The following is a 25,628-nucleotide window of genomic DNA, read 5'->3' as shown; positions in this document are numbered from 1 at the left end:
ACGGGATCCGTTCCGGAGCCCTGTTCGCATCCTGACGTGAATGCAACCTGCGTCCACGCATCTGCGTGTGCGTGGGTTGAGATTCACCACTTCCGCGTATGCACGTGACGTCATTTTGAGTGTCTGCGCATGCGCAAGCAGTGAAACCCAGAAGTAACGTGCTCCATTACTTCTGGGTCGCCATGGAGCGCAACCCGAAAATGCTTAACCCGAAGCTACTTCAGCCCGAGGTATGACTGTACATACTTTACTGTGACGGTGGGTGGTTCCCAGTGCTGTTTTTCTAGAAAAAGTGCTGGAACTCAACATGAATGCCTCTCTTGTGCTCATATAATGGCAGTGATGCACACTTGAGAGGTTCTGGCAAGCTCCAGCTGAAAAAAGCCCTGATACTGTAGTGCCATTTGGATTGGTAGGGTAGAAGGCAGAGAGATTAATGGGATGTGAAGCCAGAGCCAATGGCAGACAGAGCCAACTAATTCTATTTTCTTCCCCCATTCCCTAATGCAGTGTTTCCCAACCTTGGGCCTCCAGCTGTTTTTGAACTACAATTCCCATCATCCCTGACCACTGGTCTTGCTAGCTAGGGATGATGGGAGTTGTAGTCCAAAAACAGCTGGAGGCCCAAGGTTGGGAAACACTGCCCTAATGGACCAGCCTACACTGATGCTTTGCATACAGAAGGTTGAATCCCTTGAACCTATAGGTAGGTGTGGCCAAGGCTCTTGTCTGAAACCTTGGACAGCTCCTGCTGGTTGGTATTAAATAGACCAATGATCTGACTTGGCATGGCGGCTTCCTAGGTTTCACTTTTCAGTAAATGGCCTTGCAGCATTGCCAGTAATTATTTTACAGTATGTTCCCATTTGCCAAAAATAGGAAAATGGTGGAAACTGAGCACTATTAACCGTAAGATAATAGCCAATTAAAAGCAGTATCGATTTTCTGCATTACATCATGGATCCTTCCTGGGCTACGGCAAACCTTTCGAGAAAGAATTTCGGCTAGAAACAAGTGCATATTGTACTCATCACCCATGCAAACAAACAGGCTATTAAAAATAACAGTCACAAATGGGAATCTCTGGATAGACTTGCTGGGATGATACTCTGGGAAACCTACAAGCAAATAAAAAGCTATCTTCATCAATAGGGCACATTTAGAAAGATATAACCTGCTGCTCTCCAACTCTCTGTGTTAAAAATGAAAATAATAAAAATAGTATGAAAATAATAAAAAATCTGTGTGTCTTTTTAAAAAAGAAGAGTATATGTTGCCTTTTCTAATTATGTGTTATTTATTTGTAATTACTTATTTAAAACACTTCTGAACTTTGCGTTCTTCCTCTCTTGTTCCTGATATACATCTTCATTTACCGCTCCTTCCCTGGTAGGGAGGACACCATTTGGTGGCTTGCCTCAGTCACTAAAATGTCTTGGGCCAGCCTTGCTTCCTGTTCCTCTATAATGCCTGTACAAGGACTACAGTAATTGGTTAAATTGCTAGCACTGGTGAGGTACAGCAAGTGAATTCATACCATGTCCTATAGCCAGTCTTGGATTTTGTCCATCCTTTTCCCAACCATGACTAGCCAGCTACTCCTAGGAAGCCCTAAGCAAGGTACAATGGAAACAGCAATTCCCTGGCATTCAGAGGCATTATATTTCTCACCATAGAGGTTCCAATTAGCCATTCGTGCATCCTGGTAATTTTAGATCTGGATTCAATGGTCTTAATGGTGGACCCCCTTGGTGGACCCACAGTTCCTGTGGCTCTTATGGGGGTTGTATCGTTTTCACAGTATAATGTTTTTAAATGTGTTGTAAGTTGCTTGGGGACTTTTGGCAAATACCAAGTCTAATAAATACTATGATTACTATTAGTAATAATACAATTGTGAGACATACAATATTCTTTCCCATATTTTACTTTCCCTTCTACACTGTTCTTAAAAAGAAAGGAAGAAATGATATAATTGGATCATGTGCAATTTTGCATTTTAAAATGATTTGAATCGTAGAGCCATCATGACTAAAGGGATTAAATGGGGTTTGCTGCTGCTGTCCTTATGGTAAACACATTTGCTCAGGAATAAGGACTATTTTGTCGTAGAAAATGATAATAAACATGTTTTATTTGGCTAGGCATTTCTGTTTTCCTGATTTGCTACTCTATTGTTTGCTCTGCAGCTTAAGGAATTTTATTGGTGATATTATAGCGGCTTGATTTGTCTTTCCCTTCTTGTGTGTTTTTTTCTAAGTTGCTTTGGACTCCATCTTGGTGCCTTAGAGGAAAGGCCCACCATAAGTCTGATTTTATTTATTTATTTATTTATTTATTTGAGGTGATTTATGAGTCAACGGCTACAAGACGTCTAAGAGCCCAAAAGACATAGCATAAAGCAAAACAATACATTTTGATAATCCACAAACGGACCCAGCAGAAAAAAAGAAAAAAGAAAAAGTCAGCCACAACAATATTTCAACAAATTGACCCTCAGCCAACTAGGCATAATCCATCAAATGCCTGGGAGAAGTTAATGATGGTGCCAGGTAGACCTCATCTCAATACATTTTTTTTATCAACGCAGGATGGGAAACCTGCGTTGATAAACCACAACTCCCATCATCCCTAACCATTGGTCTGACTAGGCTGATGGGAGCCAGAGTCCAAAAGAATCTGGATTGTTAAAGTTTCCCTATCCCTAATGAAAAGCAGTCATGGAAGGCTTCAATCTTTAGTGGAAGACTGAACAAGAGGTTGCCTTCCCTTTCTTCTGTTTCCCTTCCCAAAATACATTCTCAGCTAACCAATGCAAGAAATAGCACGGGTACCTTTTCCCCCTGGGGTGGAAAAGCCACAGGAAAATGGCCAGGGGGAAAAACACAACCCAGTCACCAATCAAGATATCACAGCTTCTTTGAACAATGATGCTTTAAAAAATAAACAAAATATGGTGACTGCTGCATTTAAGTTCCACATAATGTTTAGGTTGACCCTGTCCCAGCCACTAACAAGGTGATTGAACTAAACATGCAGCCCCCATCACTTAACACAGGACAAGAGTAGTGGCTGGTACCCACTGGGGTGGAAAACGGAGCCAGAGCCATTGACAGGCAAATTAAAGTTTTGTACCCAAGAGTTCTACAAAGGACAACAGTCGGACTAAGGCATGGGTAGGCAAACTAAGGCCCGGGGGCCGGATCTGGCCCAATCGCCTTCTAAATCTGGCCCACGGACAGTCCAGGAATCAGCGTGTTTTTACATGAGTAGAATGTGTCCTTTTATTTAAAATGCATCTCTGGGTTATTTGTGGGGCATAGGAATTCGTTCATTTTCTTCTTCTTCAAAATATAGTCCAGCCCCCTCAAGGTCTGAGGGGCAGTGGACTGGCCCCCTGCTGAAAAAGTTTGCTGACCCCTGGTCTAAGGAGAAGGCAGCTGGCTGGCAGTGCCAATCTCTGGACTGATTGCAAGTATGAAAGCAGGTAGGTGGAGTCTGGCTGAGGACAGCAGCCTATGGTTGGTGGGGCACTGTCTCATTGGTCCTAATGGACCAGCCTCCAGTGCACTGCAACACTATGGAGGCTCCAGTCACAAACTCATAATGCCAGGCCGAGGCTGCATAGCTGGTGCTCTTTTGTTCTTGTGGTAAAGGGTTCTGTGCACACCCAGCACCGAAGAGCATTAAGAACACAAGAACTTAAGAAGAATCTTCTGAATCAGGCCTATGGCCCATCTAGTCTAGCATCCTGTTCTCACAGTGGCCTGTAAGAAACCTGCAAGCAAGATCTGAGCGTAAGAACAGACTTCTGTCATGTGGTTTCTGGCAACTGGTATACATAAGTGTTGCTGCCTCCAGCATTAAATAGTTAGTAGCCCTTCAAAAGTGGAAGAGACAGAGACTTCCGGGTTAGCGCGAACGGCTAATGGCGGATTCCCTCCGAGCTCCGGAGGGAATCGGCTCTACTGAAGACGGGTCTTGCCGTGCCGGCGACACGGGGACCCTCAGAAACCGCAGGCGCGGAAGCCTGCGGACTTGGTGACTCGGTGGGCACCTTAAGTGCCCTCCCCGACCCACGAAGAGCCTTTTTAAAGGCTACGGAGAGGGTACGGAGAGTGGCGTGGTGCTGAGAGTAGACCGCTACTTCAGTGGAGCGAAGCCGCAAGCCATGGCCGGAGAGTGCTGACTTTCTTCCCAAAATTTGGACTGGATAACAAAGGACCCGTGAGTAGTGGAATTTGGACTTTAAAAATTTTATCCTGTGAATTCGGCACGATCGGGGGAAGTGTTAAAGGGAAGTCCGCACCCCCTCTACTTATAGACGATTTAAAGCAAGGAACGGAGAATTAAGGCGGAATGAATACTGTTTTGATGATTTAAAAGTTTTTCACAAATTTGATAGAAGAAGATTTTGTGCTGGAGAGAAAGGAAATTTTGGAACTTTGTGTGTAATCCCCCCCAAAAACCCGGGAGTGTCCTATTTGGGTGCCGGAGGAAGAAATGAAAGGAGTTTGACAGCTGTCAAAGAAGCTGTCAAACGGGCGGACAAAGTAAAGAATTTTGTTATTTAACAACTCTTGGAATTAAAGCTGATACATTTGAACTGAGGCGATTGGAAACAAAGTATTGATAATAACAAAGTAACAGATTATTGGAAAAGGACTACTAAATAACTGAAAGCCCCCTAGGGGGAATTAGTGACATTACAATGGCTGCAGAGGGAAAATTACTGGCGGAGATAGAAAAAATGTTCTTTCTCGTGGGAATCCTGCAGGAGCAGAGTATGGCTTTGAGTAAAGTTTTTATGACCTTGAATTCTGAAACAAACAACTCTGCTGAATGCACAAAGGAGACGCATGACAAAAACTCTGCAGCTGAGCAGGAAGAGATGCCTTTGGAATTGACAGAGAAGAAAGAAGGAGTTCAGACACTACAAGTGGAAAATATCAACCAGGAATCTGCATTGTTAGAGTATGAGCAAGAAGACCCTTGGATTACAAACCTGCGAAAGATGAGAAAGAAGAAGAGAGAAGTCCCTGGAGTACTTGGAATATTAAAACTAAAAAGAATAAAGCAACATGATTGGGACTTTCCTCTTGAGTATGGAAAACTAGATGGTCCTTCGCAGCAAACACTCTTTAACATTCTGGATGAAAGAAAATATGATGTGACTTTGACTGAACTCCTTCGGGGTCTTAGGACCAACAAAGAGGATTACCAACATAGTTGGCAGAGAGGGACTGACAGAGAATCAGACGCCTCGGACGTGAGGAATCCGGGCTAAGAACTATTTTTTTGTTTGTTTTTTGGACATTTGTCTGGGAAGGGACAGAAACCGGGGCAGGGGGGGGAGAGAGAATAGAACTATAAAATGTTATGATTTGTTTTACTTGGTCAATGTGACCTACAATTAATATATTAAAGGGAAAATTTGTGGAGGGGAAGTTAGATCGACCTTAAAAAAAAAAGAAATTAATGATTATAAGAGAATTGGATATTGAATATAGATAAACAAAAAGAACTTAATTTTAAAAAAAACAATATGAATATGTTTAAGAGGTTAGGTAAGAACTTGCTGAATTAATTTTGGAACTGGGATATAAGAGGAGGGGGTGGGGGGAAGTCAATGAAAGTGGGTAAAGAAAATTAGGGTATGTAATTGTATTTGTGTGTTTGTATGTTTTTGTCTTTGTGTGTGTGTTTGTTGTTATAAAATGTAAAAACCCAATAAAAATTATTTTTTTAAAAAAACAAAAGTGGAAGAGACAGAGCTTGCCCCCCCAATGCAATGTCTCTACTGTGGGAGAATGCCATGAGGTTGCATGAGAAGACTTGGAATGTGGAACTCCCTCCTCACCTTCCTTCAGAACTTTTGTTACCTCATTAACCGAGCTAAATTTATTCCAGTGTTTTCACTACAATGTGCTGTATAGAAGTTAAATTTTGGGAATATGGGCAGGGCTTTTTCAGTTTTAATTGTCTTTTTATGTGCTGTAATGCCCTCGGGGATATTCTGAAGAATGGCAAATGAGGAATAAAATGTTGTATCCAGTGTTGACTTCCACTTGGATAACAAGTGGCTCCCAGTACGTTTCTGAGCACAATTCAAAGTGTTGGTGCTGACCTTTAAAGCCCTAAACGGCCTCGGCCCAGTATACCTGAAGGAGTGTCTCCACCCCCATCATTCAGCTGAGGTCCAGCACTGAGGGCCTTCTGGAGGTTCCCTCACTGCGAGAAGTGAGATTACAGGGAACCAGGAAGACGGCCTTCTTGGTAGTGGTGCCCGCCCTGTGGAACGCCCTCCCATCAGATGTCAAGGAAATAAACAATCATCTGACTTTTGGAGACATCTGAAGGCAGCCCTGTTTAGGGAAGTTTTTAATGCTTGATGTTTTATTGCATTATTATTATTATTATTATTATTATTATTATTATTATTTTCTGTTGGGAGCAGCCCAGAGTGGCTGGGGAAACCCAGCCAGATGGGTGGAGTATGTATGTATGTATGTATGTATGTATGTATGTATGTATAAATAAGGATAACAGGACTTCTCCTTCCTCTCCATTCCCCTACAGTCCCCTGTGTCCCCCTCAAAATGAGGGTCCACAGGGTTTTGGGACCCTCTGAGGCTGATTGGAAGGCCCTCAGGAAGAGGAGAGGAATGGGGAAGTCTTTTGCATGAGTGGAATTCTGTGTTGGATGTAATGATGACTAAACAATTTACCAGACTGCTGTTCTACTATGGTATATACTGTGACATGAGAGGGAAGGAAAATGGAGCATTGGCCACCTTCACGTAGCACTGGAAGTTGTTGGGGATTCTAACAGGGAATCTTGGTCTGATCTATCAAAGCTCTTCTGATGTCTTCATGCAAGAGTGATACTCAAGGCTACTTAGTACAGATTTGTTTATGCCTTCACTGCTAAGAGATCCTGCATGTGCTCTGTTTGCTCTGTAAATTTATAGAACATCAACGAGCTACGGGCAGTCCATGCCCATGGACTACATAATATGGTTTACATAATACGTAGACCAGCCTTCCTCTATTATACCAAAATAAAGCCATGTTTATACTTGGAAGGTAAATGGTTTTTAAGCTTCCTGGCTGCAAGGCTAAAAAAAAATACTCTGCTGTAATCATGCCCTTATTACAAAATTAATGGATTTTCACACGTGGACAGGTGTGCAAAAAGAAAGAAAGCAATGTGGGAATTTCACCTGTATAGTTCCAGTGCATTGTAATACTTTCTCCTTGCACCTGAGATCCATTCAGAATACTTTTTCAATTTTTGTAAATGATGGCTTGATACTTCCCCACCCACTTCATTAGATGTCAGTATTTAATCTTATTGCTTACCTGCTGTATATTTTGTATATTTTTAAAGCATTAATTGTTGGCATTAGTTTGAGATTTGGGATAATTTATAACAAATATAGTCATAAATGAGTGTGACACTGTTGCAGATAATTGGGCATAGGTATAATTATTTTACCTAGGAGTTGTACCACCATCCTGACCTCTGAGTGCAACTAAAGCTTGATAAAAAGGCATAATTAGTTACCATTAAACAAGCAGCGTCTTTCTTGATTTATTGTTTTTCAGCAGCAAACTTGCATGGCTTCCTCAGGGAAGCGATGTGGGATTTTGCAAATGACTTCTAAATGCTATTGTTTCCCCATCAGTGGTAGGGAGATAATATTTCACACAGGCCTTTTGCAGCTTAATTGTTTATAAATACTGTAATTTTCAGATTTTTCGGTAATGAAGTGTTCAGTATTTTGTGAAGAAACACACACTTTTTTTTAGAATATTTGGGATCAGATTCCACTAGCAGGTCCCACTAGTGGAAATCCGCACAAGGGCTTCCAGTAGCACTAATAATAATAATAATTTCAACAGATTTAAAACAGAATAAAACATTAAAAACTTCCCTAAACAGAGCTGCCTTCAGATGTCTTCTGAAAGTCAGTTAGTTGTTTGTTTCCTTGACACCTGATAGGAGAGCATTCCACAGGGCGGGCGCCACCCCAAAGAAGGCCCTCTGTCTGGTTCCTGGGGCTATCTTCTCCCCACCCCCGTGCTCCTCAGTTGACTCTAGGGGGTCAGCAGAACCCTCAGAACAGTATGTGTAGAGAAAACAGGTATGTAGAGAATGAGCTCCAAATCAGAAGACTCTATATTAGAGAATAGTTTCAGGTGGGTAGTAATAACACCTATCCTATTCATCAAGTTGCTGACACTGAAACCCATTTACATGCATGAAAACTGTGTGGCATATAAGTCACATCTGTAAAACATGGACACATGTTTTAAAGAAACACTATACATTTCTGAATTTTACTGTCACAGAGAGCTGGTAAGATGATTTGTGGACATCATGACTCTAAAGAAAGAATGAAGACCAACAGACTTGATCAATTTCATTTTGTTTTGTTTTGTTTTGTTTTGTTTAGTAAGTCCTGTGAATTATCACGTGAATGCTACATGTTTTACAGTGAGGATTTTGTGACAGAACAGGCTTTGTTCAGACCTGGCCTATGCCATTTGCAGTTTCTAGGTCCCTATCTAGAATCAACATACAAAAGAAAATGGCGCACAAAAACATAAGGCACCAAGAAAGAGTGAGTGGTTTATGGGTATAGTTAGCTGATCTGCAAGGGCACATTTATCATGGTCTAATATTCTGCCACTAGAACCAATATAATTTTAATGAACATTTTAACTCTGTCATGTGACAAAATCTATATTAGAAAAAAGTGCTTTAGAGCACATCTATTTGCTTAAATTTACTACTCTAAGGTGAGTGTGTGTCACATTTTGGTCCAATGTGTGTTAAAACATGTTGCAAAATTTATCAAATGCAAAAAAGTAAAGGCGTCTAAATGATTGGGGCTCCCCTTTGAGCTTGATGCCTAGGGCAAATGCCCCCCCACTCCTCACCTGGAACTCTGATTGACCCTCTATATATCTGTAGACAGAAGGTGTTGAAAAACCCTCCTCATTATCTCTTTTCTTGCTCCTTGTATTGCCACCATGTTATATTTATCTGAATAAAAGAATTATTTTCACTGTAAATTGGTCTATGAGGCTTGGGTTGAAATCTATCCTTGCCACATCTGGGCAAGTTTCAATTTTAAATAAAGCTCATCATACAAAGTCTGAATGCAACATATTGTTAGACTACTTTAAAACAAGACATAAGATGGTTGTAATCGTCACTATATTTTCAGGTTATTGTGCAACATTTTGATATTGATGTTAACTTTAATATGTTTTGTATTTTAACTTTTATATGTTTTAGAGTATGGCTGTATATTTCTCTTGATCTTATTGATTTATCCTTTTGTAAACCGCTGTGAGGTTTTTACAATCAGTGTATAAATTTCATGAATAACTGTACTTCCCATTTCTTCCTTACTTTTTCCTTTCACATTTTAATGATATTTAAATTTTGCTGTATGATTTCATATGGTTATGGGCTACACAATAAAATTACTATTTTGGGTATCATGTGTCCATGGGTACACACAGTGAAGTACACTTCATTTTTGATAGGCTCGAATACTTGTTTCTAATTTTTATTTTAGAATGTTTTAGGATGGTCCTGAATTATTTGGAGTTGTATAATATAAAATCAGGTTAAAGGTCTTATAACAACAATAACCTACAGTATGTTCACATTGCTGTATGCCAGACTACAACTTCCATCACCCCCAGGAAGCATAATCAATAGTCAGGGAAGATTGGAGTTGTAGTCCAAAAACAACTGGTTGTATGCTCCCCCCCCCAACATTTCAATGTATGTGTGAATTGGTCCTGAGATTAAGAATGCCCATCCAGCATTCTTCTTATCTTTGGGTTATATACGAACAGTAGAATGTCTCCATACATCTGTAAGTGAGGGATAACTTTTAAAATGCTGCCTCCCCTCCCCCGCCACAAAAAACCCTATTCACTTCATAGGCATGGAACTTGGGTGAGAGATTAAAACATACTATTCTGTCTTACACATTGAAATGCTAAAATCCAGGCAAAGCTTCACTATATAATTCTTCTGGAAGTCTAAACTGCCCTGAGTCTAAGGATGGGAACCTGTGGTCCTCCAGATGTTTGTTGGACTACAACTCCCATCAGCCCCAGCCAGCAAAGTCAATGGTCAGGAATGATGGGAGTTGGAGTGCAACAAACATCTGAAAGGCTGCACCTTCCCTGTCCTTATACATTCCCTTATATATATTCCCTGTCCGCCCTAGTCAGACATGATAGCCCGGCTTTTTATGAATCCTCAACTACATAGATAGTAAATTGCATTTCCTCTTTAAAATGCGGCAAGTTTTCTGCTGTTTTTCTTTTCTCTCTCTTGTCTGAGCTCATCCTCTTCTTGGATATTTTCTTTTGTTTTCATGTCAGGAATGCTAGAGAATTACAAGGAGAGAGGCAGAAGGATTTTTAAGAATGTAATGGAAAATAACACTTAATCTTTCAATAAAATACTGCTAACAAAAACATAGAACAGGACAAGTCATTACATAAGTAATATGCAATTTACTTTGCCCTTAATAGGAATTGCTTGAGACCTTAGGAATGTACGATAAAACTACCAAATCACAGTTTGTCTATTCAGAAGCTTCCAATGGGGCCTGCAAAAATGTTGTATGCATGCCAGCATAGTGGTTTGCCTGTGCTTCTGAAAAATCTGTGAATAGAAGGTAACAACAAACACTCTTTAAATTAAAAATAAAAATAACCAGCACATCCTGTTGATTTGCAGGGCAGCCTGTGCTTAATGTATTGCTTTCTGCCTTCTTGCCTAATATAGAACATCTCCCATATTGCGAAGATTGGATCAGGGGTGTGGGTATCTGACTGATGATAGTTGGTAGGTAGACTCAAAAGAGGGTAGAAAGGAAAGCTGTGGGTAACCAGAACAATAAATATATCTCCCATTTCTCTTTCTATTTAGAATAGAAGGCATCCTCCGTGGTGAAAATATGGCATAATTCAGACACAGGGGCTAAAACTGAAACGCAAGAAGCCACTAAAGTCATATTGAACGGGTTACGCACCTTCCCCTTCCCAGTGGATGGCCAGTTCTAAGAGCAAAAGCAGACTGGGAAACATTGGATTGACGGCTACATTTGAACTCTCATGCTACTTGGACTTTGCCAACACATATTCCTCCAAAATGACATCTCTTTCTTTTACTCCTGTTCCAGTACGTGGCTGCATAACAGGCAACTTCATTCAACATATTCTCAGTCCTTATCCTTCTATTAAATGATAATGCTAGTAAGCAAATGAAAGACAACATACAGTCATACCTCTTGTTGCGTTTGCTTCACGTTGCGGCTTTTTGGGTTGCGAATGCGGCAAACCAGAAGTGTATACTTCCGGGTTTTGCTCCATGTGCACACGCCGAAGTGTTCTGCAGGCTTCACGCATGCGCAGAAGCATTCTATGCGCTTTGCACATGTGCAGAAGCACTCTCTTGCACTCTGCACTTCTTCTGAATGTGCAGCACATTTTAGTATCACATCTAATAGTTATTGCTAAGTTATCCTGTGTGCATTTTTATCTAATGCACACCACAACTTCTTGAGGCACTGGATTCCATACAATGCAAGTGACAGTGGTGAAATAAAAGTGCATAAGGCTCATATAATAAATGTCATATTAAATTTGACACCTTAAAAAAATCTGCTGGTATGTGGGCACTATGTGTATCTTGTGGTCCTTCTTGACCTTATGTCAAAGATGGGGAACCTGTTCCCATCAGCTGTAGCCAGGATGGCAAAAAGCCAGGATTGTGGGAGTTACAGTCCAACAATACTTGGAGAGTCACAAGTTCCACACCTTTGCCTTATGATGAATTCACAGTTGGAAGAATTGGATGGTTTGGCAAAGTCCATACATTTGTATATATTATGCATTTGTATGCCAGGCTGAACATTTCCACCAGGTTGTATAATTTAACATTCCTTCAGCATCCACATCATTCTTAACAGAATACAGAATGAAGCTGCCTACAGTTCAAATTAGATAGACTGGACTGAAAGATGGTGAAGACGCAACGGGAGGATGTCCACCTGCAGTATCCAAAGCCTGGTTCTGCTGAAAGCTTGTAGAAAGAATTTTGGTAGGTATTTTTGGAGTACATAATTTAGTGTGAACTTAATGGAGTTTGTTTGTTTTTAAAAAGAATAGATTCTAATGGCTGTACTTTCCATAGATGCCATGGTTTTCAAAATAAAAATAATAAGAACCAATTTTTATCACTTAATGCAAGAGCTTCCTTCAGTCCTCAGCATATAAGTATGTGTGTATCTAATAGCGATATATATTTTGTCTACTTTTCTTGAATATTTGTTCTCATTATTTATTTATTTATTTATGTAATAAAATTCATACACTGCTTGATTGCTTTAAAAAAAGACTCAAAGCAGTTTACAAGAAGATTAAACAATAAGATCATTAAAAAAATACTACCCTACTTTAAAACATACAAAAGCTAAAATGCTAAAACATGCTTGAAATCAGTAGGGAGAAACTATTGATTACAAGCAATATCTTTAATATGACTGCTTGCATTTTGGTGAGTTCTCTAATGCAAATTACTTCACATAGTGCTATAGAAAATGTTCCCTGCCCTCCTTTTGTAGAATTTTTTTTAAAAAAGATTTGCTTGGATCCTTAGAAAGTTTCCCATCCATCTTGTGCCTCTACAGCCACCTGTGGTCTCCAGAAATGATCACTGGTGGGCAGGAGGTCTTCCTAAAAGAAAGAGGGACCGCTAAGTTTTAATTTATATATTTTTTAACTGTTGCTATATCTGTATTGTCCCTGTTAATACCTAATTGTAAATTCAAATCTATCCCTATCATGTTTTATGACTTCCTTGATATTGTATGTGGGCTGGAACTGGTCTGTGACCAAAATAATAAATTCATTCAAAGAGGGACTGCCCCAAATAGCACTGAACATTCTAAAACAGGCATAGGCAATCTCATCCCTCTAGATGTTTTTGGCCTACAACTCCCATGATGCCTAGCTAATAGGACCAGTGGTCAGGGATGATGGGAATTGTAGTCTCAAAAAAACATCTGGAGGGCCAAGTTTGCCTATGTCTGTTCTAAAAGAAGTTAACTTAAAGTACAATCCTCTCTCTGTGTGTGTGTGCGCTCAGAATTAAGCCCCACTGACCTCAATGGCTCTCCCTTCCATTTAAGTATATGGGATTTCAGTTTTAAATAAGTTCAAAGAAGGAAGTTCATGGACCACGGTCTCCTGGTCCTCAAAAGAACATTCTAAGAGAAAAAGTGGGTTTGGGGAACATGTAGTTTGTGAACTTCCTTAAGTTAATTTATCTTAGGATTCAAGCCACAGTGTTCAAACAAGGCTTCCCTGAACCAGAGCATCCATGGGCCTTCTGTACTTGTCACCTTCATTGTTCAAGTCAAGGGTGGGTGGAGCTCTTTGCAGAGCTGTCCCCCTTCTGGGAGGTTAATGCAGAAGGCCTTCTTAGCAGGGGAGCCCTACCTTATCCAGAAACCCCTGGAATTCTTTGTGCAATCAAAGTGAATACTTGGATTGCAAGAAGAAATATTTCACAGTATTCGCCATCCATTTAGTCAGGCCTAATCTCTCTGAACCAGCCAAGGATCTCTAGTGCATCCTTGAGAAGAACTGTAGTATTGAATGAAGGAGGCCTCAGCTTCAATTCCTTGCATCTTCAGTTAAAATGGGATCTCAGGAAGACATTTGGGGAAACAGTTCTGCATGCCACCTTACAGAAGCATTGCCAATATGGGGGTAGCTGGATCAGTATAGCCTCACCCAGAATCAGGTGGGTTCATATGTTGATAAGTTTAAGCCTCAAATGGCCAGCTGCTTACTTACATCAAATGGAATTGGGAACAATTCGCCATAGAAGTCAATGACTAATGCTCCTGCTTATACCATCCACCTCTTTGTATCCGTCAAAATGAGTTTGTAGCAATGTATCCAGTATAATAGCATTCACTAGAATTGCAAAGCTCTGGATTTAATTTCGGTGAGTACTCGACTTGTGCATAGCCTACAATAAAATACTATCCATTGTAAGTAAAGGTGTCAGAATTAACTCCTAAGTAATATTTGCTTATGCAGTGGAAAACCCCATTGACTTCACTGCATTGTTAATGCAAGTAAGATATTTCATGATTAAAGCTCTTTATACTTTAAAACACAACATTGATTTTTGTGAAATTACACAATGAAATTTAATATGCCTAAGTGATAACTGGGCTTTCTAGATGTTTCTCATGTGCATTTAATATAGAGAATGTGTGTGTGCGGTTGTGTGTGTTTGTGCACACATACACACACATTTAAAGAAGGAAATTTCAGTGTGACAAAAGGACATAATGGGTTAAAAACTATGTAAATGTTACTCTAGTTAAATTACAGCTTGTTGTTCAGATGAATACTCTCCACTTCTCATATAGCTTTAAATTATGGACAAATGCTTGCAATTGTGAACTACCCTACATTGTGGCTGCCTGTTCCCAGGCTTCATCAACCCGAGCTGTCCAATGGGATTACTGTAAGCTTTCACGGCAGTCTGCCAGCCACTGATCAGAAATTCATATCCCTGGATGTTAGATTGCTCTCTTTATTCCATCCTTGTGATGGCTGTGATTGCTGTCATGGTGTTAGGTTAGAAATTAGCATTTTGTGGCCCAAATTTTGCCATCCAGAACATAATCAGTAAAGGGGGAAGGGAAGGGGGGGCAGTAAAAAAATAATAATCAAAGAATAGTAATTTCATCTGTCAAAGAAGAGAAATGCAGTGCTACCATGATACAGATGTCTACAAAACTTAGGCCAGGGAATGTTGTGGTATTTATGGTCTGATCTGGCAAAATGCATAGGGAGGTGGTCCTTTTGCAAACCCAAGTATGTGATAGCAGATTAATGGCTGTTCGCAGCAGCAGCAGCAGCAACAACAACAAGATACCCTAGCTTCAGGAATGTTTACAGGAAGGAAGGAAGGAAGGAAGGAAGGAAGGAAGGAAGGAAGGAAGGAAGGAAGGAAGATTTTTAACAGATAGTTTCAATGTCATGCTGAATTAATTAGAAGAGGCTGGTTAACAGGAGGTCAGAGATGGACTTGTTAGGATTGCTTTGGGTCTAGAGACAATAGTGGTATGTATGTATGTACTGAACTGCAATTTCCCTTTCTAGTTTACATGTCTGAGTCCCAAAAGGATGAATGCATATTGCACATAGGGAAGGCATATTTAACATAGGGTTGTTAAAAGGAAATAAACATGGATAAATGCCAGAAGTCTCTCTTCCCTCCCTCCCTGTTTTTTTAAAATCAAATCATATTTAGCTATTGGAATTTTGATGAAGAAAAACACAGTTTAAGCTCTTTGGTGTTTTATGTTCAATATTCTTCCTATATTGCTTTTCTCAGGGTGTTGTATAGGATGCTATTAAACAGTCTTGCAGTAGTCACTGATCTGTTAATGTTCTGTCAAAACAATTCATTGATGGTTAATTACAGAAAATGATTTAAAGGAACTATTTATCTGAAGCTGTAGATAATATAAGGTAGGTCCTTGGTAGCTTGTTATTCTTTCTAGACACTTTGTGGACATGGTAATTCCCCCCCCCCGCCCTGTCCTGTCATTAGTACTAAGCAAACTGGAAGGATTCTGACATGTGAGGTGCACAGATTCTGCAAGGAGCCTTGATTTTTATCCAGCCAAGCCTATCTGTCATCTTTAATCATGCAAAAAGCAGGATTACTTAATCATTTCATTTTATTGAAAAGAAAAAGATTTACATTAAAATGATGACATGGAAAGGAGGGGGGGAAATTGAAAATGATTATCAAGAAAATGTAATGTGGAGACGAAAGCTCCATTGCTTTTGTGATGCTCATTTAAAGCAATGATCTAGTAAAGCTAAGATATAAAAGTAATGATGATGTTAGCTATTGGAGTATAACCATATTTCCTATGCATTTTAAAATGCATTTGAACGTAGTATCTGTTCTCAAGGGCAGCTCATCTCAGAGGCATTATTTTCCATCCCTCTTCTGCTTTTGTAAAATTGTACTTTTGCTAGATTTTGCTACCCTTGCTAGCATACAAGCCCTGCTAACAAGTGTGCTCTTTACTATTAATATGCACAAATTTATCTTTCTTGAATTGCCTTCAACTGTATGCCAGAATGAAATCCACTAATTAGATACCCAGCTTCTGAAATCTTAATGTCCTCTTTCTTCCAAATTTGAATGTACGTATTTTTAGAAAGAGGGAAATTTATTAATTTCTCACATACTAAATTGTGAGTTTCCACCTCATGAGTTATGTTCAAGGGTCCTTTTAGCAAGCTTCAAACTATTATTTTTTTCAGTTCACTGTCTCTTGCCTTCGCTCCTTGGTTCACAATCGTGTTTCAAAAGCTTTAAATGTTTAAATGTCTGGTTAAATTCTGCATGTCACCTGTAAGAAATGGGGAGTACAACAGAAAGCCAAGTATTAGAACTTTTCTATGGTGAAATAAGTTTTGTTGGTTTTAGCAAATGAGGGTTCACAGGTGCTTTTCAAAATCCAACAAGTGTTATGCACCACCACAACCTGACTGAATGCATCACAGTTCTTTAATTTTTTAGATTTCAAGGCCCTAATCTGCATTAGTTGTGTCCTAGTTATTGGTAGTTAAAATCCACCAATCTATGGTAAAATAACTGAATCAATTGCATATGTGAATGCAAAATTATACATATTTAAAATACATAAACATGCAATGGTATCTGAATACGATCTAGGTTTTTGTCATTGACTTAATAAAACCTTACAATGATCAGATATGCTGACAATTTAGGATGTGAGCCTAAATGTACTGGCTTTCAAATAAGCTTCATCAAAATTAAAGAGACTTTGTTTGGACTGATTTGGAAGTATTACAACTGACATCTTCTCATAGATTGTTCAAGGGATACGACTTAACCGGTTTAAGGATAAAGTTGTGTGCAAAATTCTTTTTCTAGGTTTTATACAACAGCTTCTCATTCCTCTTCAATTTCAACATCAGTGCAATGGAAACCTAGGAATTACAGTACAGAGAAAATGATACTGCACTGAGAAGGAAATACTATATATCAGTTGCTTTTGTAATGCCAACAGGTTTGAAGCTTGCTACTGGCTTGTTTGTTGTATTGAAACTATAATCGCTTGACTATCGGGTTGCTTCTGTGAGAATGGCTTGATAGGTAACTTTCTGTAGCAGCAAAATAATTAAAGTGTCATGGAATACATGTGTGTGTGTGTGTGTGTGTGTGTGTTTGTGTGTGTTATTTTGATGCATGCCAGTCAAAACTTTCACAAGCTAGGAATGAGTCTGATTTAAAACACAGTATTATTAATTCAAATATTTATATATTGGTAAAGGTTTTTATAGTACTAGAACAATCTTTAAATTGGAATGTTTTTTCCTATTTAAACTGAACTCTAATGCTGTCTCAAGACTCTGTTTTCCTAGTATTCTATATGATGATCTTTGAAATGTAGCTACATTTAGGTCTGAACGGTTTAAGAATAAATATAAATTAGCATCTCCCCTCTAAACTCTAAAGCAGGCTTCCAACTCTTTTGAGGGTCTAGCATGTAAAACTGGCAATGTGAAATACATATCTGCTTCCCTTAGTTATGAAGCAGACACCAAAATGTCATTGAACAAATATTTCAGTGCAATTTGGCTTCCAAGTAATGTAAGTAGTTTTCCATTTTCTTATGCTTAGTTTTGATAGTACTTTATATAGTTGTATGCAGGTTCCTATTTGCTCTGAAATATTTTTTTCCAGGCTGATGTATTATCACATGTGTTTTGTATTTACATAGACATGTTGAATTTTTGTTTGACTTCCTTGCAACTAACAGGAAATTTTGTTTTCCATCCTTTGTCATTTACAGCTTGTGCTAAAGTAATTGTACATTTATTTAAAATGTTTTCTTATTAATGCATAGGCCCAAATATTTTCTTGCTGGATATTAATGGCCTTGAACTTAATGGAACTCTTTGGAGTTGGATAGGATTGACGGCCGCAGTGCATAATTTAAACCTGTATCTGATTAACCTTTTACTACAAAACTGGATAGTGTGTGTGTGTGTGTGTGTGAGAGAGAGAGAGAGAGAGAGAGAGAGAGAGAGAGAGAGAGAGAGAAAGAAAGAAAGAAAGAAAGAAAGAAAGAAAGAAAGACAACTTGGGTATATTTAGGTTTCTTACACTTAGAAACAATGGAAATTTGAGTTTAGACACCTGTTATGCTTATACTGCAAAAAGTTTAAATTCTGACTTTGAGCACATCTTTGTTTAATACTTCACATGTGATTATGCTCACAATCAACACTGCATAAAACATTGATCATATTACAATGATTTTAACAGGTTATATTGTTGTCAGCATTAATTTATATCTCATTTCCTAATACTTCCCTACCCTTAAAAACTAAGCAAAGATAACATGGCATTTTAAGCATCTCTTAAGCATATTTCCAAAAATGAGCTCTAGAAACTGCAATGGTGTTGCTATAAGATTTAAACAATAGGTGGCAGTGTTACCTAGATACAATTTCCTTTGGATTTTTAAAAGGATGGAAGCACTTAGAACGGTTGGTGCGTTGTTGTTACTGTACATAATTGCAGGTATAAGCAAATTTAATCTGGTTCAAGATATATTACAAAACTTTCCCTACCAAGTTATGGCTTTTTTCAAAAAAAAAAAAAAAAAAAAAAAACGACCAACATACGCAATAGCCTTTTCATATCCCCCTATTAAATATTACCAATTAGAACATTATACAGCCTTAATAGGTTCCTATTGTGCAGCTGATCATAGATTTCATCAAATTTAATAGCAGCTTGTACACAGAAATCTTCAATTGTACTTTAAAAAAAAAATCCTTAAATTAAAAGTAACACACAACATCAATAGAAAACAGTAGCTACAATATTCAAGAATAGCTGTGGTGAATCCTTTTCGGGAAATTAACAATCCATAAAATTAGGACCAGTTTAACACCCAGGTGTTGTATGCAATAGAACTTGAAAACTTACAGTCCTTACTACATCATTAGCCTGAATGAACACCCATATGGGATACTTATTGCCTATACCGTTCCACCCATATCTATATGATCTGTATCTTATTTTTCCTCCACATTTCTATGCAAGAGCTTCTTTTTCTTATGCAATATTTCAAGGAAAGTAGCATCCCAAACCAAAATGCGAAGTGGCATTATTTACAAGGGAGATGCGTGCCTAAATCCAATATGCCAATACACATATTTGCCTGAAGTGTAAACACACACACACACACACACACACACATACAACAACCCACGTAATAAAGGCTGAAGCAGTACAAAAATGGAAAATGGTTGTAGTTAGCTTAAATGGGTTTGATGACACAAATGTGTATCTAAGATATGGCAATTTCAGCATGAAATAAAAACACCATACTGACCACTGCAGGATCCCTGCTCCATGTTTATGTCGTCTACTTCTAGGATACAGCTTTTCTATTGTGCCTTCACCAAGAAATACATGCATCACTGTGTGCTAGAGGCATCCATTCTATACTTTTAGTAGCCTTTTCTTTAAATCAGAAAGCATTTGCTGAGAGATACCTTAGTGGCCTAATCGGTACTAACCATTTTTATTTTTATTTTGCTCGATAACCAGTTTATTTTTTTTATCTAAAAATTAGCATATTTCTAGGTCGGGTGGGGGGAGAGAGAAGGAAGATATAGGATAATCATGCTGGGGAAAGGAGATAGCGATGGATAGCAGGCATGATGAAATGTGTCTGATAGGGTCGTTTTCTTCTGTACCACCATTTCCTTGCTGCTGTGGGATTACAGAAAATGGTGGCTTCTTATACTTTATGGAAAATGTAAATTTTACGGTATAACCTTTCTGTGGAATATGGATTTGCAACATCTCTGCTGCCCTCCAGTTTGCCATGTCAAATTTAGCAACAATACTGGCAATATTCTGTATACATACAGAAAGGCGTCATCAAATTGGAAGGCAGCATTTCCCTAAAACTGGAAATTATGGATTCAGTTACTAATAAGAACTAATGCTGACCAATCTTGTATGATGGAAAATTACAACCTTATCTGCAATACTGTGGCACCCCCCCCCTCAAAAGCCCAGTCTTGTTACCAAACAATTCTAATATGTGGAATAATTCAGGAAGGAAATAAAGTTTTCAGTGCTTGCTTTCTGTGGCCACCCAGTCTCAGCCTCAATATTTGATGGGCCCATAGGAATGACTGCAGTGATGTTTTGTAAATGAGACCCTTATCTGCTTTCTGGTTTGAAGGTAAGATGTTTATAATAGTATGAGCAGATTCGCCTTATTACAGTTTAGAAAAAGACTGTGGCTTTGTGGTGATGCTGATCCCCCCCCCCTTTCCCCTCCCAGTTGCTACTTCATGAAATGGAATGGAATGGATGTAGAATATGTGACTAATAAAACTGATTTTATTAGCCACATACATTAAAAACAGAAGAGTGACAAGCAGAAATAAAGGAGCAGGATAGGGATAGAGGGGAAGGTGTGGGCCGCACTGGGGGAGCATTAGCAAAGACATCAATAAATCAAAGGATGACACCTATTCTAGTCAGTCAGAAGAGTGGTACAAAAGAATTTTCTTTGCAAATTATAAATACACGGATAGCTAAAACTGCAGGCAATGCAATCTTTTAAATTATTTCGTTTTATACATATTGCATTTTACACGTTTAATTTTGTGCCGTGTTGTTTATGAACCAATAAAAATCGTGTTTGTGGATAAGCACAATTTATTCTGAAGGAATCTTATTTTCTTTGGTTCTTTTTGGGTAAAAGAAAAAGAGAAATCTTAACAGGCTCGTACTGTATGAATGGTGGTAGTGGTGGGGTTTACTTCCAAGTAAGTATGCTTAGGAACAGATTTTGCCTCAGATGGCAGCCTTTTATTTTAAAAGGGGGGGGGGAGAAGAGCTGAAATAGATATATGTCATACTTCCATATGAAACAGACCATAAGGAACTGGTAATCAAGAATTAATGATAAGACCTGCTGTAATGGATCAGGCCCAAATTTGCTAAGCCTTACAGAAGTCAATGGGACCAATAGATCAGTCCTTACTTAAATGTAGGTTCCCCCATAGTTCAATGTGACATGCTGTCAAGGAAGTGTAGGCAGTCTTCCTCGCTTGAAACCCCTTCTTGTTCTGTGTGCTGTGTGTGCCATTTGAAATTTTGGTTAAGTTTCGGTGCTGCTTATAGACCTTTTTCTGGAGTACAAAACAGCGTAATCAAGATGGCAGTTTTGTTTTATCTCTGTAAACAAAGACCGCAGATCCTGAAATACCATTTACATGAGCACCTATGCTACTCCCATGCAGTGTGTCGTAGGAAATGCATGCCAGCTGGGAAGAGAAGTGCCACTATGCTTCAAGCATCCCCTTAACTTCCACTTCACCCGAAACACTTTTACATAAATGACTCGGTTGACTTCCTTTAGAGTAACAGCTGAGTGATGGCAATATGCAAAAACAATGGCCTGACTCCTTTCATGTGCCCCGATAAAAAGCCTTCAGTGGGATTTCATTGAGTTGCCATATGCAATCAAATAGGAAAACAATGCTTGTTTTGTTGTCCCCCCACTATACTATATTAACTTTCTTTATTTCAAGCAACAATACCCTTCCATCATGAACATGAGCAATTTATTCCATTTGCATTCTTTTACCCTGTTATAGCTGTGCACTTAGCAAATGTGTTTGCAATGAGCTTGTGAGAGAAACACATAAAACTTCCTGTTGAGCATACCAATATGCCTTTGAGCCCGTGTGTGTGTGTGTGTTTCTGTTTTAAACTAACTGGTTTGCCTTGACACCAGTACTACACCAGAAATTTCTGCTGCATTTTTGAACCACCACACATCCATTAATGTGAAAAGAAACTGCGTTCAAAAATGTGCAAATGGAAGAGAAAATTTCAGTGAAATTCTCATGGGTGCGGGGGCAAGTTTCTTTTGCTCTGCTTGCCTCACTTTTGTGGTGGTTGAGGGCTGTCATAAGGGTGGGGCAGATTTCTGATCCAGTTTGCATTTAAAGGCAAACTCACCCAACTTGCACTTGGCAGAGCAACTGTAACACAGCTATCTTTCAAAATTCACATGTTTCTGAATTTTGCAGTGAGTTCTCCAGCCAAGCGATATATACACCAGTGCATACATTATGGTAAAGTGTGCACATAAATGCACATATGAGTGAAAATGACATTCAACAATGCATTGGATAAGGGCATATTACTTGCAAAAATGTGTGCATTTGTCAGGAGTGCATACAAAAATGTGTTTATTAGGACAAATTTGTACTAAAATGCTGAAGCATTTTCACAGGGATTTTTTAATTATAAAAAACTCAAATTACTGCATAAATATGGAGAACTGAATTTAAGATTGGAAAAAATGAGAAACAGAGAGAACCTAAAATTGTCAGAATCATCAATCACTACCTGTGAACGTCCTTTTTTTCATTCTACAAATCATCTCTCTTGTGCTCTGCACTTTGTACCTCAATTAAAGCCCAGGGGAAGATATCCTGATATAACTCCTCCCATGGGACTCTTTCAGGAAGTGAGGGCAACTGGGAATGGGAAGGCTTTAGACTTCCAGATCAAGTTTTAATGGAAAGGGGGGAAGGAACCTGCCTTTGGCCACCTCAAAATGATAAAACCTAAACTCAAATCTCTGCACCCTACAAAATTCTGAAGAAATTCTTAAGTACCCAGAGAATAGTCAGAAAAACAGAAAACGATTTTGGATGGGAAGAAAACTTTGGAGAATCTGAAGAGCAGATTTCAGCACTACTTAATACAGATCAATCCTATGTGTGTCTATTCAGAAGTCAGTGCCATAGAATTCAATGGGACTTTCAAGTGTGCAGCTTTCATTAACTTTCCTTTGACTGCAATCATAAAATAGACGTTCCTACAAGGAAGGATGGACAAATCTGACAATTCTGGGTTCTCACAGTTTCTCATTTTCCCAATCTCAATTTCAATTCTCCACATTTCCACATTAGTTTGTGTGATTTTTATTTAAAAAGAAGTCCTCATTAAGATTAATCAGCGAATTTCTTCTAATTTGTATATTTGTGTGCAATTTTGCCTAATATACACATTTTTCAGAGAAATGCCCCCTAACATAATGCATTTTTGTGTGTTATTGTCACTAATATATGCATTTTATACACACTGTACCCTAGTATATGCATTTTTGTACTCATGACTTGGTTGGAGAACAGCATTGCAAGATTTGGAGATGTGAGAATTTTGAAGGATCGCTATGTTTCAGTTTGCAGATTGTTTCAGACAATATGGATCCTTTAAATGCAAACTGCCCTACCTGGAACCAATTCCCATTGATATCATTGGGGCTTTCTTCTTTGTAGATATCAATGTTCTTCTGCATAGATGTGCACAGGATTGCCCAGTTAATATACTAGGGAAGACTCTGTGGAGCATTGCAAAACCCTATATTGCATGGATTATAGCAAAGGAGACCTAAGAAACATTTTCCTTGTTCCGATTGCAATGGTAAAAAGATGTTGGTGAGCGTCACACAAAAGCAGGAAACTAATAGTATGGCTTGACAACCCCCTTTATAGATTAAAACCAAATTTAATTTTACCATTGTATTTATAATCCCACTAATGTGCAACGTTTGTTTCAATGCTACTTTTTAGGACAGTGAGGGGAAAAAAAGCAATCTAATGCTATAGTAATAGCAAGTATACATGCCCTTTATATTCCGCCTGCCTGTAACACATTCGGAATATTTATTAAACACTCAACAGCATGAAATTTTTTGCAGAGCTGTATCGGATGAATCACTTGACCCTTAAGACTTGCTGTATCTCCAAATAGGCACTTAAGTTAGAACAGAGTATATATATAGTCTCTCGCATCAGGTTAGTGTGTCTCATAATGTGGTATTTTACCAGCACTGTAGGGATGTTGTACTGGGACTGCTGGCGTGTCTGCAAGCTTAGAAACTTGGATGTTAATGGTCCGAGCTCCAGAGTTTCTACTTCTTTGTTCCAAACAAAGAAAAGGTTATATTTGAACAATGTTAGACCCATTTGTCTACACAGGGCTGCTCTCGCGAAGATCTTTCAAAGCATACTGCGAAAATACCCCCCCCCCCTTGCTTATTTCTCATTTCATCAACATACAGACTGGCAGCAGTAACAGCGTCCCTATAAAACATCAGATCGCCCAGCTCTATTTTCACAATGCGCAACTTTTCCTATTATTGTGTGAAACAGCAACATACTTCATGCAAAATCATTTAAATATTTTGCACTTTCACGATATGGTTACAACTATGTGCAACTGGGAGTGTAAGATATATTTAAAATGTTAATTATTCATTAACAATTTAATGCTGTAATCCTATACACACTCAGTAAGCGTGCATAGGATTGTGCTGTTAAGCATTAAAAATGGGCACGTGGAAAGTTGGGAACTTTCTCAAATATCTCATTAGTCTACCTTAATATGAAATCTATGCTGAACATTTAAGATTATGTTCCATTAATAATATTTCATGATAATTGTGACATTATATATTCAGTGGTACTTGTAGCAGAGTAGCCTCAGAGATGTTGTCTGATATCAATTAGTGCTCTTAAAGCTTATCAAACAGATTTGAATTAATCGGTAATTTAAAGCACCATCTCTATGAACTGTTTTTTTTCTTCTGGTACTTCTTAATGGGGACATTTTAATGTTTTAAAGGAAATTGTAGCATGAGATGTGTTGCTTAGTGTAAATTTCTAAAGGAAGAATGTTACTTACTAGATTCTTCAGCTGATTTTCAAAGCTAGATTCCTTGGGTTACAATCCTGCACATAGACTGACAAAATATCATTCAAGACAATGGGACTTAAATAACCTCACTGGCTCCAGGATAGCAGACTTGAACTACAGTAATAAGCAGCAAGTCCTATTAAACATGATGGGATTTACTTCTGAGTAAACATGCTAAGGATTGTGTTGTAATATAAGCTCACTTTAGGGGTATTCTAAAAGCTTTCGTTTGGAAATCAAACTACAGATGGTAACAAGTCTTATTGAGAGTGAGGAGATACATAGGCTAGACTACATTTCGAAATTTAGGCATAAAGAAATTTTAGCTTGATTTTGCATACTAGTTATAAAAACAGTTTCACTTTATGAATAACACAGTGCTCTTCTACATTATGTTGAATCAGAAATGTAGATTTCATTTTTAAAATAAACTGCAATATGAGATACGTGTTAACAGCCCCCAATTTATGCAAAACAGACCCATTGAAAGCAATGGGTTTTAAATGTATTCAGCAATGGTCTTAAGCTGTGTTAAATTTAATACATTAAATTAAATTAAATTAAATTAAATTAAATTATTACTATGAATTATTTGACTGTTTTATACTGTTCATAATAACTGAATGCCTGAATGCATATTACAAAAATGGAACAGAATTCTGCATGATAAAAACACAGGTGTCACAGGAAAACAAAC

At 38.4% G+C, this 25,628-nt stretch overlaps 1 long non-coding RNA gene across 1 annotated transcript in view; it reads right to left on the bottom strand.

Moving 5' to 3' along the window:
• Positions 1 to 19,785, bottom strand: part of LOC309349145 — a 60,202-nt gene extending 40,417 nt beyond the window's left edge. Inside the window, exon 1 of the long non-coding RNA XR_014159762.1 lies at positions 19,524 to 19,785. This is a non-coding gene — a long non-coding RNA (uncharacterized lncRNA). The remainder of the gene's footprint in view (positions 1 to 19,523) is intronic.
• Between the last annotated feature and the right edge of the window lie 5,843 nt (positions 19,786 to 25,628).

The sequence above is a fragment of the Podarcis erhardii genome (assembly GCF_964252035.2).
Source record: "Podarcis erhardii genome assembly, chromosome: 8".
Lineage (NCBI taxonomy): Eukaryota > Metazoa > Chordata > Lepidosauria > Squamata > Lacertidae > Podarcis > Podarcis erhardii.
The sequence above is the reverse complement of the archived record's forward strand: the minus strand, read 5'-3'. Positions and strand labels throughout refer to the sequence as shown.